The 14,911-nt window shown below is 37.1% G+C and overlaps 1 long non-coding RNA gene across 8 annotated transcripts in view; it reads left to right on the top strand.

The window, feature by feature from the left end:
* The window catches only part of LOC122161770, a 62,756-nt gene that overhangs the window by 4,872 nt on the left and 42,973 nt on the right, over window positions 1-14,911 (top strand). Inside the window, exon 4 of one of the 8 annotated variants that reach the window (XR_006169292.1) lies at window positions 5,152-5,211. The exons of the other annotated variants lie outside the window; for them this stretch is intronic. This is a non-coding gene — a long non-coding RNA (uncharacterized LOC122161770). The remainder of the gene's footprint in view (window positions 1-5,151; window positions 5,212-14,911) is intronic. 8 annotated transcript variants of the gene reach the window in all.

The raw sequence follows: 14,911 nt of genomic DNA, 5'->3' as shown, positions 1-14,911 counted from the left end.
ATACCTACTATGCAATAATACCTACTATGCAATAATACCTACTATGCAATAATACCTACTATGCAATAGTAGGTATGCTATTAGAAACAATACACAAAATAAGTCATCTACTAAAAAATGATTTTAAGACAAATCTGCATATGTCAGGGACTATTACTAGATCTGGATCAGTTTGACACAACATACACAGATAATCAAGTATTGGCTAGACCTTAAATGTGATATAAAATGTTCTGATCCAAACTCAGCAGAACGAATGGTATATGTGAACATTTTTAGCTAGCACACATAAGTTTTGCAGGAGGTACTCAGTCCTGTGCCAAGCTTCATTACAGGTAGTTCCCATGTAAATTTTGCATTACATTGTTATTTGTCGTTCAGGCGAACAGCCAACATTTAGAGCCGTCCTGCAATATTTCTATCAGGAGGTGACTCATGTAGGACATAGGTGCATCTTTGGCATAAGCTTATTTATTCAAGAAATGATTTCCTTAAACACACTGGAGGAAAAGAGGAGAGTGGCATCACTTTCCTTGCTTACAAATTCTTCTGCTTTTGTAAAATAAGTCTGACAGAAACTCATGGCTGCTCTTCAAGTTTTCTGATAAGAAAACACAATCCCCATTTCTGCACTTGGACAAATCTCCCGAGGCACATGATTAACACCTTGCTCAGATCCTGCCACGTTTACCACCTCCTACTGTTCTAGCTCTCACAGTATGCATGAATGTTTCATTGTTGCTGTTCAGCTCTTACTTATTGACTGTACTCAGGCCCATGACTGAGCACAGTCACAAACATTTGTCAGAATAACAGTGTTATGAAAACACCTACAAAGAAAATGGTCATACTTCCACCCTTTCCCCCTACCTCTCCCTCCCCATCTTCCTTTAACCATACAAACAGGGACAAAAAGTCTCCTGTTTTTCATTTTCTGCATGAATCAGTCCGAATGAGAGCACTACTGTGGGCAGTCTTGGACAAAGAAGCAAGGTTTGCATTCAGCTTTAAATGAAGGGAGATTAGGGAGGGTTGGTTTTTCTCCATAACATTTCTTCAGCATACTTGGGATGGTCATCAAGGCACAAATGCTTCAAGAACATATATTACGGTAACAGTCTGCTTTATTCCCATTCCTGTTCATTTTTAAAATGTATTTAGAGTCATTATCGTTCTCAAGAATGTCACGTCACCAGAAATGCATCAGCAAGTCATGCACTGGCTAAATATAACACCTTACATCAGGTTCTGGAAGCAGCACAAAGTCAGGATATTGAGTATGAGGTATTCTTTGTCATGCAACATTCCTTTTCATTTTGCTGGGACTTTGGTCTGAGCAGACACCACAGGGCATAATGAGGGTTATAAAACTGGGGAGGCTCACCAAAGAGGCTGTTGGCCACAACAAAATCTGATTATGGGCTTTATCCCTGACACTTCTGATTTACCAGAGAAGAGGGAAAATTACAAGAGACAATATTCTGTTTTTCACACCTGAGTACAGATAAAGCTTGAGGCATTATAATGTACTTCGATGTGTGTGCCTATTTTACACTGATTTTATATGTGATTTTTCTTGCTACTGTGATATCATTTACCATCATAGCACCTCTTGCTTCAGCTCTTCCCATTCTGCCAGTACCACACAGGGGAGGCTTTTGAGTTGCAGCCTTCATTTTACTCACTGAGCTTACTAAAGTGGTGTTATCCATGGTCTCAAAAGAAATTAAAAAAAAAAAAAAAAAAAAAAAAGAATCAAAATCAAACAAGCACATAAAAAAAAAATAAACAAAAAACAACCAACCCAGTCTGGTTTGCAACAGAATAATTCAAAGAATATAAGTGGCAAAAATAGGTATGCTGACACTGAACATACTGAACATAAATATTGTCATTTTAATTTTCTGTACTCATTTATGTTTACTATTTTCCTTTTTTTTTTTTTCTTGTTATGTGGAGAGGACATCCCTGATTAGAGTGAAATAAATTTTTCTTAGTGATTAGTCTTCATTCATTGAAGATTAAGCACACATAGAAAAGTAAGCCCAGTTATGTATCAACTCCTAGGTAGCTAAAAATACATCCTAACTTGTTTTGATTATTCTATGCATTTGCTTAAAATGAAAAGCTCATGGGAAGATCATACATTCACAGAGCTGCCTGAGAGAATTTATAGCTTGTCAGCTGCATAAAGATATCATCTTCCAAAGTATTTTTGGGTGACACGGTAACAACTTTCAATAAGATGTTAAACAGAAATCTTGTGCTAGCTTTGCCTATATTCAGTTGTGATACTGCTTAGAACTTTATTTCTCTTGAAATGAAAGAAAATAAGTGCCATATTTGAACACAGTGAAATACACATCCTTTGTAATAATTCTGGAACAAATCCTACCCTGCTAGCCCTGTGGGGATAAAGAGAAGCATTGCACAGTGCATCCATTGCCACATAGACTCTGCAAGCTAGGACTGAATTCCAAGAGGCACACCCCAGGGAAGCACTTCAAGACATTATAAAATATTGTATGCCTGCACAGCCTTACGTGCAGCATTAGGAAAGCCTACCATGTCACCATCTTGTTTTTTAAATAATACGCAGTTGAAAGTGTATCATGTCAAGCTGAGACTGTTGCAGGCCTCTCTCCACTGCAACCCATTCTTCCTCAAAAAAGGAAGTCTGAGGAGGGTGCTAATGGACAAAATCCCTCAGGAGATCATGAACTCCACAACAGGGGTATTCCTTGCTGCAGAGCTGTTGTTGCTGTTGGCCATCCTACATATCTAGGAATTTTGAATGTGTGCTAGGGAAAGCTACTGCCATAGCAATAGAACAATTCAACCCCCTGTATGACCCCAGAGCACTCTATTTGGGGACCAATTCTGAAGAAATGGACTGCAGTAGTTTCATCAAACATGTCTGTCTCTTTAAACCTAAAACGGTAGACAATTTCCACAACCAATACATTTCATCTGCGAGCTTCCAATAAACAACCCCTGTAACTAAGGTGGGAAGCCCTAGGAGGTGACCTGTCCTGGTAACTAATCAAAGCAGCAGGAAAACTGAGTTTTAGAAAGGAATTGTTATTCATATGGAAAATCCAACTAATTAACCTTGTCAAAACTCTCATCAGTGACTGCAGAGTTTCTATAGCGCTGCATCCAAAGTAATTTTTTGTTTACTGAGAAGAAATATTTTACTGTACTCATGGATACAGGAAATAACTTGATTTCAACTACTACATCTGCTACCTCTCCTCATTTCCAATTCAATTTTGACTATTTTGTATCCTTTTGCAATGTCTGCTCCATCAGGCTCAACTTTGATAATTGTGCACTGTGTTTTTCAGGATGGCAGATCTTGCTTTTTTTTCTTAGCTAGGAAGACTATTAAGAAACTGCTTTAACCAATGATCGCTTGAACCTTTTCCTCTTTTTTAACTGCTATTTACAGTGAGCCTCTCCTTTCAATATTATTGTCGCCTTCTGGATTGCTGCCTAACAGTTAGACATTAAAAAAGCAAAAGGGTATCTGGCATTGCTACCAAGGAGAAAGTACCCCCTGGGAATGAAAACAGGGCTGCTGCATCTGCTGAATTCTAATGGAAATGAATTTAATTTAGTTAGAGGATAGGCATTGGGGCTTTTTAGTGCCAGAGGCCTTCTAAAGCGTGTACGTGTTTATAATAAATCCTCAAAACTTTCAAATTTCATTCATATTTGCAGCTTTCTGATTTTGTATCTTTGTTACAACCTGGTGTTTAGTGAAGCCATAACACAGTCCTTTCACCATGCAAATTTTTTTTCAATGTGGCTCATTCAGTTCAACCTGGCTACCAGCACTATGAGAAACTGCGTGGCAGAGGTGGAAACCTGCTTTTGTTGGTAGTGCTAAATGCATTGTCTAAGAAGCCTAAGCTTGCACATGTCAAACCTGTAACAGTCTTTTAGATACTATATCCAAAACCTCCTTACCCCAGAGAAGATGATAATTTTCTCATAACTTAGAATGGAGATAAGTTTCTACAGAGTTCTTCAATACAAATTAAGCACAGATGTTATAAAATGCAATCTCTCATGCTGATGGAGGAGGAAAAAACAAGCAAAAAGTGAATCTCACTCCTAAAATTCTTGGCATGAGTTAAGAACTTTTCTAATCCATTCTTACTTTGAGTTTTGAATTGCAGTTGCAGTGACTCTGAAATGCACTGTCATGTGGCTTAAGTATTAAAAAAAAAACAAACAAAAAAAAAAACAACAAAAAACACCATACAGCTAACTTGAGTCAGAAACCCTCTGAACTGTCTATTTCTTTGTCTTCCAGATCAGTTGCCATATGCTTTTTCTTTTTTCATATGTGTGTTCCCAAAGAAATTAACTCAGGCCAAGCACTGTAACTATGCACTATTACCCATACAGACAAGTTACTGGTTAAATGTCCTTCTTTTGGAGATTGGACAGATGTTATTTCCTACATGAAAAGGATTGTGTTAACTATGACAAATTCTGAGTAATGTAGGCATTGTACTTTGTTAGTAATCCATGAAGATTTGCTTAGGCAGAACTAAACTGGGAATACCCTTTCCAGTACATCCCCTTTGTACATATAGTACCTATCTTCCATATTCTAGAATATTCTGAATTCAGAAAGTTAGCAAGAATTTTGTGTCTCTGTCCCCAGGGACAGATTCCATGTATCCTGGGGAAGTGTGAAATTACTGTTGCACTTCCCAAGTACAATTTGTGTGTGCATAAAAAGACCACTGCTACATTTGTTCCTCTGCCTTACAGTACCCACAATGGGACTTGGAAAGACCCACTCCTCACGACTATAATTGAAAGAGTGTCCCAACTGAACAGCCATGACACTACAATGCTTCTGGACTACTTACCCTTTTGATGTCACATCTGAGAGAACACAGGGAAAAGCAGCAAAGTTGCCTATAAGCAATCCCATGACCAAGGCGCAGATACACAGCTCAGATGCAGGTGGCTCAATTTCTGTGATATAAGACCAAATTTAAATCTTTGACTTCGACAAATGGCAACAGAGCACCTCTTCAGACTACAAGATGCTAAAGTGTATTAGGCAAAACATGCCAATTAGATTTTCAGAGATCTTGCTCATACTTTCCTAATCTTATTTGATCACAGGTCCCTTTACATTGCCTTTATAGCATCAAGACCTGTTTCACATCAGGCTAAGTTGCACAGGTAATTATTTTATTAAATATACCCATGCCTGTAATTCATATTCGTATGTCAGGGTTTCAGTATGTTAGTTTATGAATGAACATAAAATTGCAAGGAGATTTCCTGCCCCACAGAGCTTATTATATAAGATGGGAGAAAGAAAGGGAAACAGCCGAAAGAAATTGGCAAGACAATAAGAGCTAGCAATATAGGAAGTACTTACAGTATACTGCCATCCTGATATTTGTCCTGCTTTGTAGGTGTGGGGAAAAATGTTTACTGGAATTTGAAGGAAAACAGTTTTTACAGATGTGCAAAACCTATTTTGAAGCATAAAAATCACAACAGAAAAATAGGATTTAATCATTCAGTACCAGAGGTACCATTAAACCCATTCACTGCCTTTCCTTTAAGCAGAAGGATGGCTAATTTGATGCAATATGTAAAACTGTACCATCTCAGAAATGGAAGGTATTTCCAAAGTCACTGTCTAGGAGAACAAACAAACAGCTTTTTAATCAAGACAGACAGCAGAGTACCAGTACCAGAATAAATAGGTTTGTTTACTGTGAGGAACACATGATGTTAAAAATACTTTTTTTTTCCCCGGCTGACATAGTATAATTGTTAAGAAGAAGTGAGCTATAGTTTTGACAGTCAGCCCTCACAACGTGGTTTTGGAAAGCATTTTGCATTCACTACTAGTTAGAACAGAAGAATCCCCTGGCATCACCACTGGCTTAAACACAGATTCATTTATACACACTCCATTTTTCATGAGATGCCCACATCAGTCATGTAATATTACTTCTCAGAGAAGCCTTGTTGATTTTTCTCCACTGTTTTATACTAGGACAAGTCTTCTACCATTTTCTTTTTGCTATTTCATGTCCCAAGACACAGTAGAGAAGCTCCTGCCTTTCACTGTATTCCTCTGCTGGCTATATAGAGTAATTTTCATGCTTAGTGTGCATAAGACCTTCATTAGGAGAGATCCATTTTATCCAGAAGATCTCTCTGGTCTGTAAAAAGGTCAAGGCTATTTCTCTGGTTGCATCTCAGCATTAGGTCTTCTCTGCTTACTGAAATTCTAGGCTGAATTTCATCTTCTAAAGAAGTAGATTTTTGTATTCTTATGCATCTGCATGAACAGTTACATTTAACTTACACAGGACTGATACCTGCTTATAAAATACCTTGGGAATCCTACAGTATTAGGGTTGGGTGTAGCAGAAAATATTTGTATCCCATTTGTGCTATGGGAACACAGTCCTTTACTATCTCAATAGCAGACACACAGAAATATTTGAGGGTCACGCATGAATAGCTGAGCTGTAGCCAATAGATCTCCTGGGCAAACTCATACATTGCTTTTAAGAACTGCAGGTCTTTCTGTCCCTTTGATGATTGTGCAGTGGTAAACAAAAAGCTCTGCATTCAACCTCCAGTTCTGCAGAGTGGAAACTGCTATCACAGTTGTTCTGTACGTATACGCTAACGTTCTGAGCTACAATTCATAGACAATCTCCCATAGGCTTCAATAGTTGGTCAGAAGAGCTGAAAGCAGTAAGTTTTTTTGTTGGTTGTTTTGTTGTTCCCCCCACTCTCCCTCAACTGTTATCGTCAGTAGTTTTAGATATTAATCCCATCTGACCTCCATCAATACAAATGTATTTGGTCAAGTAGCAAGTCTTCAAGAAGCTCCCCATGTACTTGCTGATAATTCTCAGGAAAAGCTCTAGTTTATTACATTCCTTTACTGAAACAGAGGCAAAAGAATTGCTTGAAATCTCACAGTTTCAGAATTTCTAACAAGCACTGTGTTAGAATCTCTGTGGCTTTAACGATTTGAGCCTAACGAGCAGACTAATTGCTCAAGTCATTGAATCTCTCAGCTGGAAAGAGATTGCTACCTGTAATTTAATTTATTAACTACGCACATACCTTTAATTCTCTGTAGGAACTAAATAAAGGATAAGAAGTGCAATAACAGCTCTTAAAGCCACACATTTAAGTGGCTATGAATTAACTTCCTTAGTTACTGCATAATCCATCATATTTTCCTTCTCTTGTCTTCTGTTCTACTGAAAAAGCTAACTAGATAAAAGAGAAACAAAGAACTTGTGAAGAAATAGTAAGGATCACTTGACACAACTGGATAGATGCGGCAGGAAATTGAAATTGTTTTCACATCCTGATTTTTACCTTACTAATCTTTTTATAGAGGTTTTGCTGGTAACTTCCTGTTTGGAAAAGAGCAAGAGTCCGCATAGTGAGAAAGAATCTTCTAAGCTTAATTGAGACGCTGTACGGAGGACAATATATGCTCCTCTATACGATAAGGCTTCAGTTCATATTGTTGCAAATATGTATTAGTTTCATCATTTAAGAAATGGAGAACAATGGTAGCCTCTGAACCCCTTTTGCAAAGCATAATTCAAAAAAGGAAAACAATATTCTTTTTAAAAACACAACTGAAGAACTCACAAGTGATGAAATAACAAGATTTTGGACTTCATATAACCTGAACGTGGTCTCCTTTCCAGAGACCGTAATTTAATTTCACCCACAGCAAGAGCTGAAATAATTTCATTACTAGAGGGGTAAAATATACTGCACATCTGTAAATTAATCATGAGAGATAGAGGGAATGTTTTCACGTGGCTCACACAAGAATACGAGGTTATGATAAATGTAATCACTTCCCACTCTATAGAATAGTGCTCTCCAGTTTAACATATCTGGCTACACAGCACTTACATCCCCTACAAGGAGAACAGCTCACAATACAAATTAGTAATTTCTTGGGTAACAGCACAGTGATGTTACAAAGAACGTGTCTGTCATCCTATCAAATTTCTCCCCTGCACAACAGACACGATGCAAGTCTTCAAACGTAAGTCAGCATTTAAGCATCAAGAAACAAAAAGGAATGTGGAGTCAGTATCAATCAAGATGAGGATTTTTTTTTTAATGTTACCTCATTTGTTACTATCTTATTTTTAGCTCAGTGTTGATTTGTTACAATATTCATCCTCCTCACTGTCATTAGTCTATTCACACAGTGATCATGCTTATATTCTGTAATTAATATATCTCTACTTCTGCACTTACTATATTTGTGGTTTTATTAGGTATATTTCCAATACAAAAAACCCCACACCACCACAAAAGAAAACCCTATAAACACATCAGCACTTAAATGAATGCATCAGCATAAAATCATAACATGCTTCTTCAGAAAACACACTCAATATACTCAGTTCATACAACTGCAGACACCTGTATGATGTGATACATACAGAATAGAAATAATACAATCTATGAAAATACCTGACATGTTTCACACACTGTGCACCTGCAGCCCATTGCAGAGACACCCGAAGGCCTTGGATTTACTTAGATTTATCTTTCAGGTATTCTAGGAAGTCTTAAGTGGACCTTCAAGTACTGTGAGAACACCTTTAATTTATTCTGAAATGCATGCATTGACTGCACTCTAAATGTTTAGAGTTAACTAGAATTAACTGCTGCTAAATGTTTTCCACCATTCTTTCCCTATTGGCACTATGCTCCTCTTTGCAGAAACTGAACTTTATACATGGCAACCTGTAAACTTCTCTTGACCCATCTAAGAGGCCAGAAGAACTGCACACACAGTCTATTTTAATTTCTTTACAGTCAGCTTGTGAAAAAGGTCACTATGCAGAGCATGGGTGTGTCAAAGCCCATTGACACAGATAGCAACATTACGTAGGTGCACAGGCGTGAAGCTTGTGCAGGAAGTTGCAATTCCAGGTTATGTGTAACCTCTCTCTGCTACATAACAGAAGTCGCTGTGATTGGCTTGATTGGTTCTAAGAAATGAACTGGTTGAAAGATAAGGGAACTTACCTACTTTTGTCATCCACTTTGCTTTTGAGAGCAACATCCATCACGCAATAAAAGTGATGCTCAGAGCACCAGAATAAGCCCTGGGGCTGTGGCCCCATTGCCCATGCTGCACTCTGTTTTAATTTTGACTCTCCCCCAAGTCTCACCAAAAACTCTGTCCACCCCCTTACTGTCTAGTCTGATCCCACAGTACATATACATTTTACTGTTAGCATCTTAATGATTTTGAGTTGCAAACTCTTTCACTGGTATACGTTCCAAGGAATATCATTAAAGTTTAAAAGAAAAATTAAAAAAGATGCTAATATAAATAGATTCTAACTCCAGATAGAGTAACATAACATACCGTTATTAGCTGGTGTAATAGAATACATTTCTTAAACGTATGTACTCATGATTTTGACAAGGTATCTAGAATTTTTATTCCAGAATATGTAGAAATAAAAACTTAAGTGAAGTTCCCCCAAACGTGTTTTGTTTAGTTTGATGGACTTGCCTGTATTTCTCATTTGGAGAACAGCAGAATATGCCATGCTTTTCCTAGCATATGCATTTATTAATATTTCCTCTTGAACTGCCCTACTCAGGAGGGAGTTTCCCAAAGGAAAGCCTTCCAAATAGTTCCCCGTGTCAACTTGTGACCCTGAAGCAAGCTAGCTGACATGCCAGTGTCTTCCAAGGGTGACATATCTATTGCCCTGATACATGAGCACCTTGAACCCAATGTTATGTACTCTGAATTGCAGGGATGAATTCACCAAGATGCAATACTGCTGATTTAGTTGGATTACGTGGGGTTGCATTTGGTTTGTGGAACTCAGTAACATTTTCATCTCTATTTTGAAAGCATACTGCAGAAAAGCAAAAAAACCCCTAAGAATGCCTGAGTAGATCAGTTTCTGTTTTTCCTCCCTGCTACTTCTCTGACAGATATTAGCCTTAGAAATGGAGAAATTGCAGCATACTATATAAATACTATGACTGTGGAAAGTGTCATTCTGTTTCTTGCTTGCTCATTTTTAATGCTATTATGATCTTTAGAAATAGATCTTCTGAATACCTGTTACTTTCTGACATATTTTTCCTGTTTCCACCACCATACTAACTACATTTTAAAACAGCAACATTTAGCCTCCCAACTACTTAGTTCCTATTTAAAGGTGTTACCCAAACCTAATTGTCAGAAGTATTTTTGAGTGGAGAATTCTTCTCCTTGAATGTAGCATGGATACTTAACATCCCTATTCATTTTTCCAGCACTTTTAAACACAGGACAGCTGTGTCTTCTTTTTTCCCCCCTGAATGATCATCCAGGAACATTCAAACATTTTATACTTTGTTTCCAATAGAAATATTACTGTATGATTTGCCGATTCTCCAGAAGTCTTTTCACATGCAGTGTTGGCCAGGTCTGACCCTTTGCCCGTGCATTATGATGTTAGCCAACCATTTGATTTTTCCTGTGTTTGTCCAATTCCTATTAATGCTTCGCGAATATAGAGAAGAAAAGACAAGGAAGTGTGTTCCATAGTTGGTGCATCTGGTATCTCCCGTTTTTAGGAGTAATTATAAGAACAACACAGCTTTTCAATGATAAAAATACTGTCTTTTTCTTATGGCAAAAGCAGCACCAATTGCAGCAGCTTTGCTCAGACATAGCAAAAGAGAACAGTTCAGGTCCAACACCCTGCTCAAAGCAGATCCAAGTAGATCTAGTGGAACAGGGCTTTTGTCCTTGCAGTTCACTGAGGACAAAGATACCATGACTTCTCTAGGCATCTGTTCTAGTGTCTAATCAATCTCACAATGAAATTATTTTTCTTCATATCTACCAAAGTTTCCTGAGTTCCATTCATTGTTTTTCATCCCGTCACTGTGTACTGCTGGTATGAATCTGTCCTTTAAAAACAGTTTGGAGAACAATAAGGCTTCCCCCTTATCTTCTTTTCTTCAGGTTCAGCAAACCCAGTTCTTGATCTCCCTTCATTTACCATGTACTTCAGCGTCCCTGGCCATCTTTTTGGCCTTTTGCTGAGTTAATCCAGTACATCAATGCCTCTCTCATACTGAAGTCATTAAAAGGTTTCTATCACTCATGTACCACTCAGATATACCTCAATTAAATGGCTGTGAAAGCTTTCAAGTTTACCTGCAAGTAACAGTAGACTTTGTTATTTTTATTTATTTTTACAAATGTCTTATTTCTGCATTTTATGTCCTCAATTTTGCACAAAGATTTTACACACTACAATATACATTATTTAATATTTAACCATGCAAGAAGCTGTCAAACTTCTGCTCTCTGAAATTTTTCTGCTGGAATTAGGAACTGGAAACTAGGACGCTTGCTGCGTAAGCCTTACCATCTCTCACAATAAAAAGAAATATTAACGAGGACATCAGGACTTTGAAATGTGTCAAAGTTTTGCTGCCCTAGATTTAAAAAAGGAAATAGCAATGCAGTGCCTGCTACATTGAGACTGACTCCTGGGAGCCAGAGGGAAAGCAGATGAAAAGCAACTTTTTTTTTTTTTTTTTTTTTTTAAAAAATGATCACAGGTTTCTAAGTTTAAGCCTGTAAATAGAGGCATCTTGTAAAGATTTTTAAGTGATACCTTATCTCACTTTTAATGTTTCTATTTTAACATTCTATTCATATACAGAAAAACGGTACAGGGATTATGTCACCTCACAAACACATAAAACAACAATCAGTAATTCTGTGCTTCAGAATAAAAGATTATGCAAACATAAGCCTTCTCTTGATTAGTGTTGACAAAAGCTAAACAAAACATGTTCTCTTGCTCACAACTGTACCTCACAAAGCACAGCTCCAGCGAGGACTGTGCAAACAGCAGAGGTAGGGCAACAGACTCACGTAGGCTACAGTGATGGAGCAAATACTGCTTCTTTCTAAGAAAATACTGCCTATAATCCTACAATAGTGCACCTGTATCTGTCTAGTACTGGCAGATTGCCTCATGTTTTCTCCAAATGGCTTCTGAAGCACTCAAAGAAATCCATGGCTCTAAAGGAGAATCAGGTCATGTACAATAAATAAATCAGGACCCTGCTTGAATTCATTCTCAGTCAACAACATACCTTCCATACACTTTTTTTAGGCCAAGGGACACCTGGAGGCAAAAAAAGGGACTCAAAATCCTTAATTCCCATATAAAATGGATGACTAGATTCATCAGATATTTAATTTCAGAAACATTAGCCTGCATTGCAGGCACAAAATATTTGACCTCATTCATTTTAAACTACTGCAAGAAACAGACAAAGAAAGTAGTGAAAAATATACTTAAAATTAGAAACTGAGATATTCAGACAGCATGTGCTAAATGCAGTTTTTTCAGTGTCAAAAAAGGAGCGCTGGAGTCAGGAAGTTCCATGAGAAGTGAAAATGACAGCGGCTTGAGTAGTGAGAAGGAAGTGAGAATTAATCTAGCTAGCTCACAGCTTGTGTGTAGGCAACATCTTCCTTTGTATTTATGTAGTATAGTTATACAAACCTCAGTCTAACCCCAGTTAGTGAAAATTTCCAGCCCCTGGCAGGTATCTAAGGCAACTAGTTAATAGTGACAAAGGAATTAGATCTGCTGCAAACTTCTTGCATAAAACGGTACAGTTTGCATGGAAGCAACTGACCTTTGTTGAAAGTCACATCAGCATAAACAGAAGTGTTGTCTTTCCATAACAAACACTTGCATAACAAGGGCAATCCCTGAACAAATGAATTTCAGTACCTTTACAAAATACAGGCAAGCAAGACTGTAGCTGGAAATTACCACAAAGAATGCATCTACTTAGTCTCCTTTTTATACTTCAGAAAATATTCAGAAGAACTGTCACTTCCACTTCTCTGTAGTGGTTCAAGAATGTTAATCAGCCATCTTAATTTTTTATTTTTTTTATTTTTTTTATTTTTTATTTTTTTTTTTTTTTTTTATGTCTTGTTGCCAATCTGCCATATTTGAATTTCACTCATTATCAGGCTGGAGTTGGTAGTTGCTGTTTCCAGTCAATTTTCTAACCTTAATTTTTCAGAACAAAGATGTTTAAAATTACTAGGCAGGCCACTAACTTCCCTGACGGATAATAATCAATATAATTGTTGAAGGTCATTGAAAAGAATTACAGGAAAATTAATGTGATTTTATCTGAAGCACTTCGATACTCTTGAGAAAAAAAAATAGTCTGCAATTCAAGAACAAAATCTATGCGTAAAACTTTAAAAGAAACTACTAGTTTCACTACTTAAACTAAAAGTTTCGAAAGAAACTTTTTCCTCTCAAGTATTGCCAAGAGTGACAATATTATGCTTATTACATTGAAGACCAGTGTAGAAACTGACAAACGATATTTACCAAACTAGTAAAAGCAAACAAAATGAAAGCATGAAAATTATGTATTTGTATGTTTTAAGAGCTACTGATAGAGGAAGGATATGCTGTTTCAAACTATTCTGCCTTGTATTTTTTTTATTTTTATTTTTATTTTTTAAGTTTTGTTCTTTTTAAATCTAAATAAGAAATACACATAGGTATCCAGCTTCTTAAGACAACACAGTTAAGGTGGACCTCTGATCTTACCCAGCTCACCACACCATTTTGGAAACTTAATCCATTATACCTCTGAATAACCTGAAAGAGGCCTAGAAACAAAAATACTAAAGCGAATTCAAAGTAGTCATAGGAGGAAATGGGCAGGGAAGAATCTGTTCCTTTTCAATATAACATTTAGGAAGAGACAAAGTAAATACAGCACAATCTCAATCACTTACATGCCAAGAAAAAGGATCAACTGTGTTTGAAACAAGTAATTTATTATGGTTTATATAGTCCATGTATGCGCCCACATCCCCCTACAGCTATTTGGATACCAATGTCACATTGACTTCTACCTACTACAATCTGGGAAAGAAGCCAAAAATAACTTTTCCACTGGCCTTTGATGGCTATGTTTTCTACCAAGCCAAGGAAAATTTCAGAGGGACATTCAAAAAGTAAAAGTAATTTTATACTAAAATCTGGACAGATTATTTTTGTAAATAAAATGTGACAAATCCTAAAAAAAAAAAAATCTCACTAATGCTATGCCTTATGAATATTTAAGTACTTAATTAAAACTTGGGTAGCATTTTCAACAATAATATGTTACATTGTGTTACAAAATTAATTCTTATAACTTGTAACACATTGGCATATCAAAACTTTATAAACTTAGAAAAACAGTGATTTAGATTACTTTGACACAAAGTACTATAAAAGTGTATGAAGAGAGAAAATTGAGTATAATAATTTATTACAGAGCTGTCTAGGTTGAGAAAGACCATGAAGATCACGAAGTCCAACTATCAACCTGACCTACTGAGCCCCATCTCTAAACCATGTCTCTCAGTGCCACATCCACTTGTATCTTACATACCTCTGGCAACGGGGATTCCATGGACAGCACATTCCAAAGTTTGACCATCCTCCCCATGAAGAAGATCCTCCTAATAAGAAAGCTCAACTTCCCTGGTACAACTTGAGACTGTTTCCTCACATTCTATCACTTGTCACCTAAATAAAAGAGTGACATTCTTGCTGCCACAGCTTTTCAAGCAGTTAAAGAGATCAGAGAGGTCTCCATAATATCAATATCCTTCTGGTACTGATGAGCTCAAAGCTGAACACAGCATTCAAGGTTCTCTGTCACCAATGCCACATAGAAGTGGACAACCACTCCCGTAGTCCTGCTGGCCATGCTATTTCTAACACTGGTCAGAATGCCTTTGGCCTTCTTGGCCACCTGAGCACACTATCAGCTCACATTTAGT

This window comes from Centrocercus urophasianus, unplaced genomic scaffold (genome assembly GCF_019232065.1).
Source record: "Centrocercus urophasianus isolate 14NV4802_14NV808 unplaced genomic scaffold, USGS_Curo_1.0 seq_2, whole genome shotgun sequence".
In the NCBI taxonomy this organism is placed as follows: Eukaryota; Metazoa; Chordata; class Aves; order Galliformes; family Phasianidae; genus Centrocercus; species Centrocercus urophasianus.
Note: the sequence above shows the minus strand (reverse complement) of the source record. Positions and strands in the feature narration are given on the sequence as shown.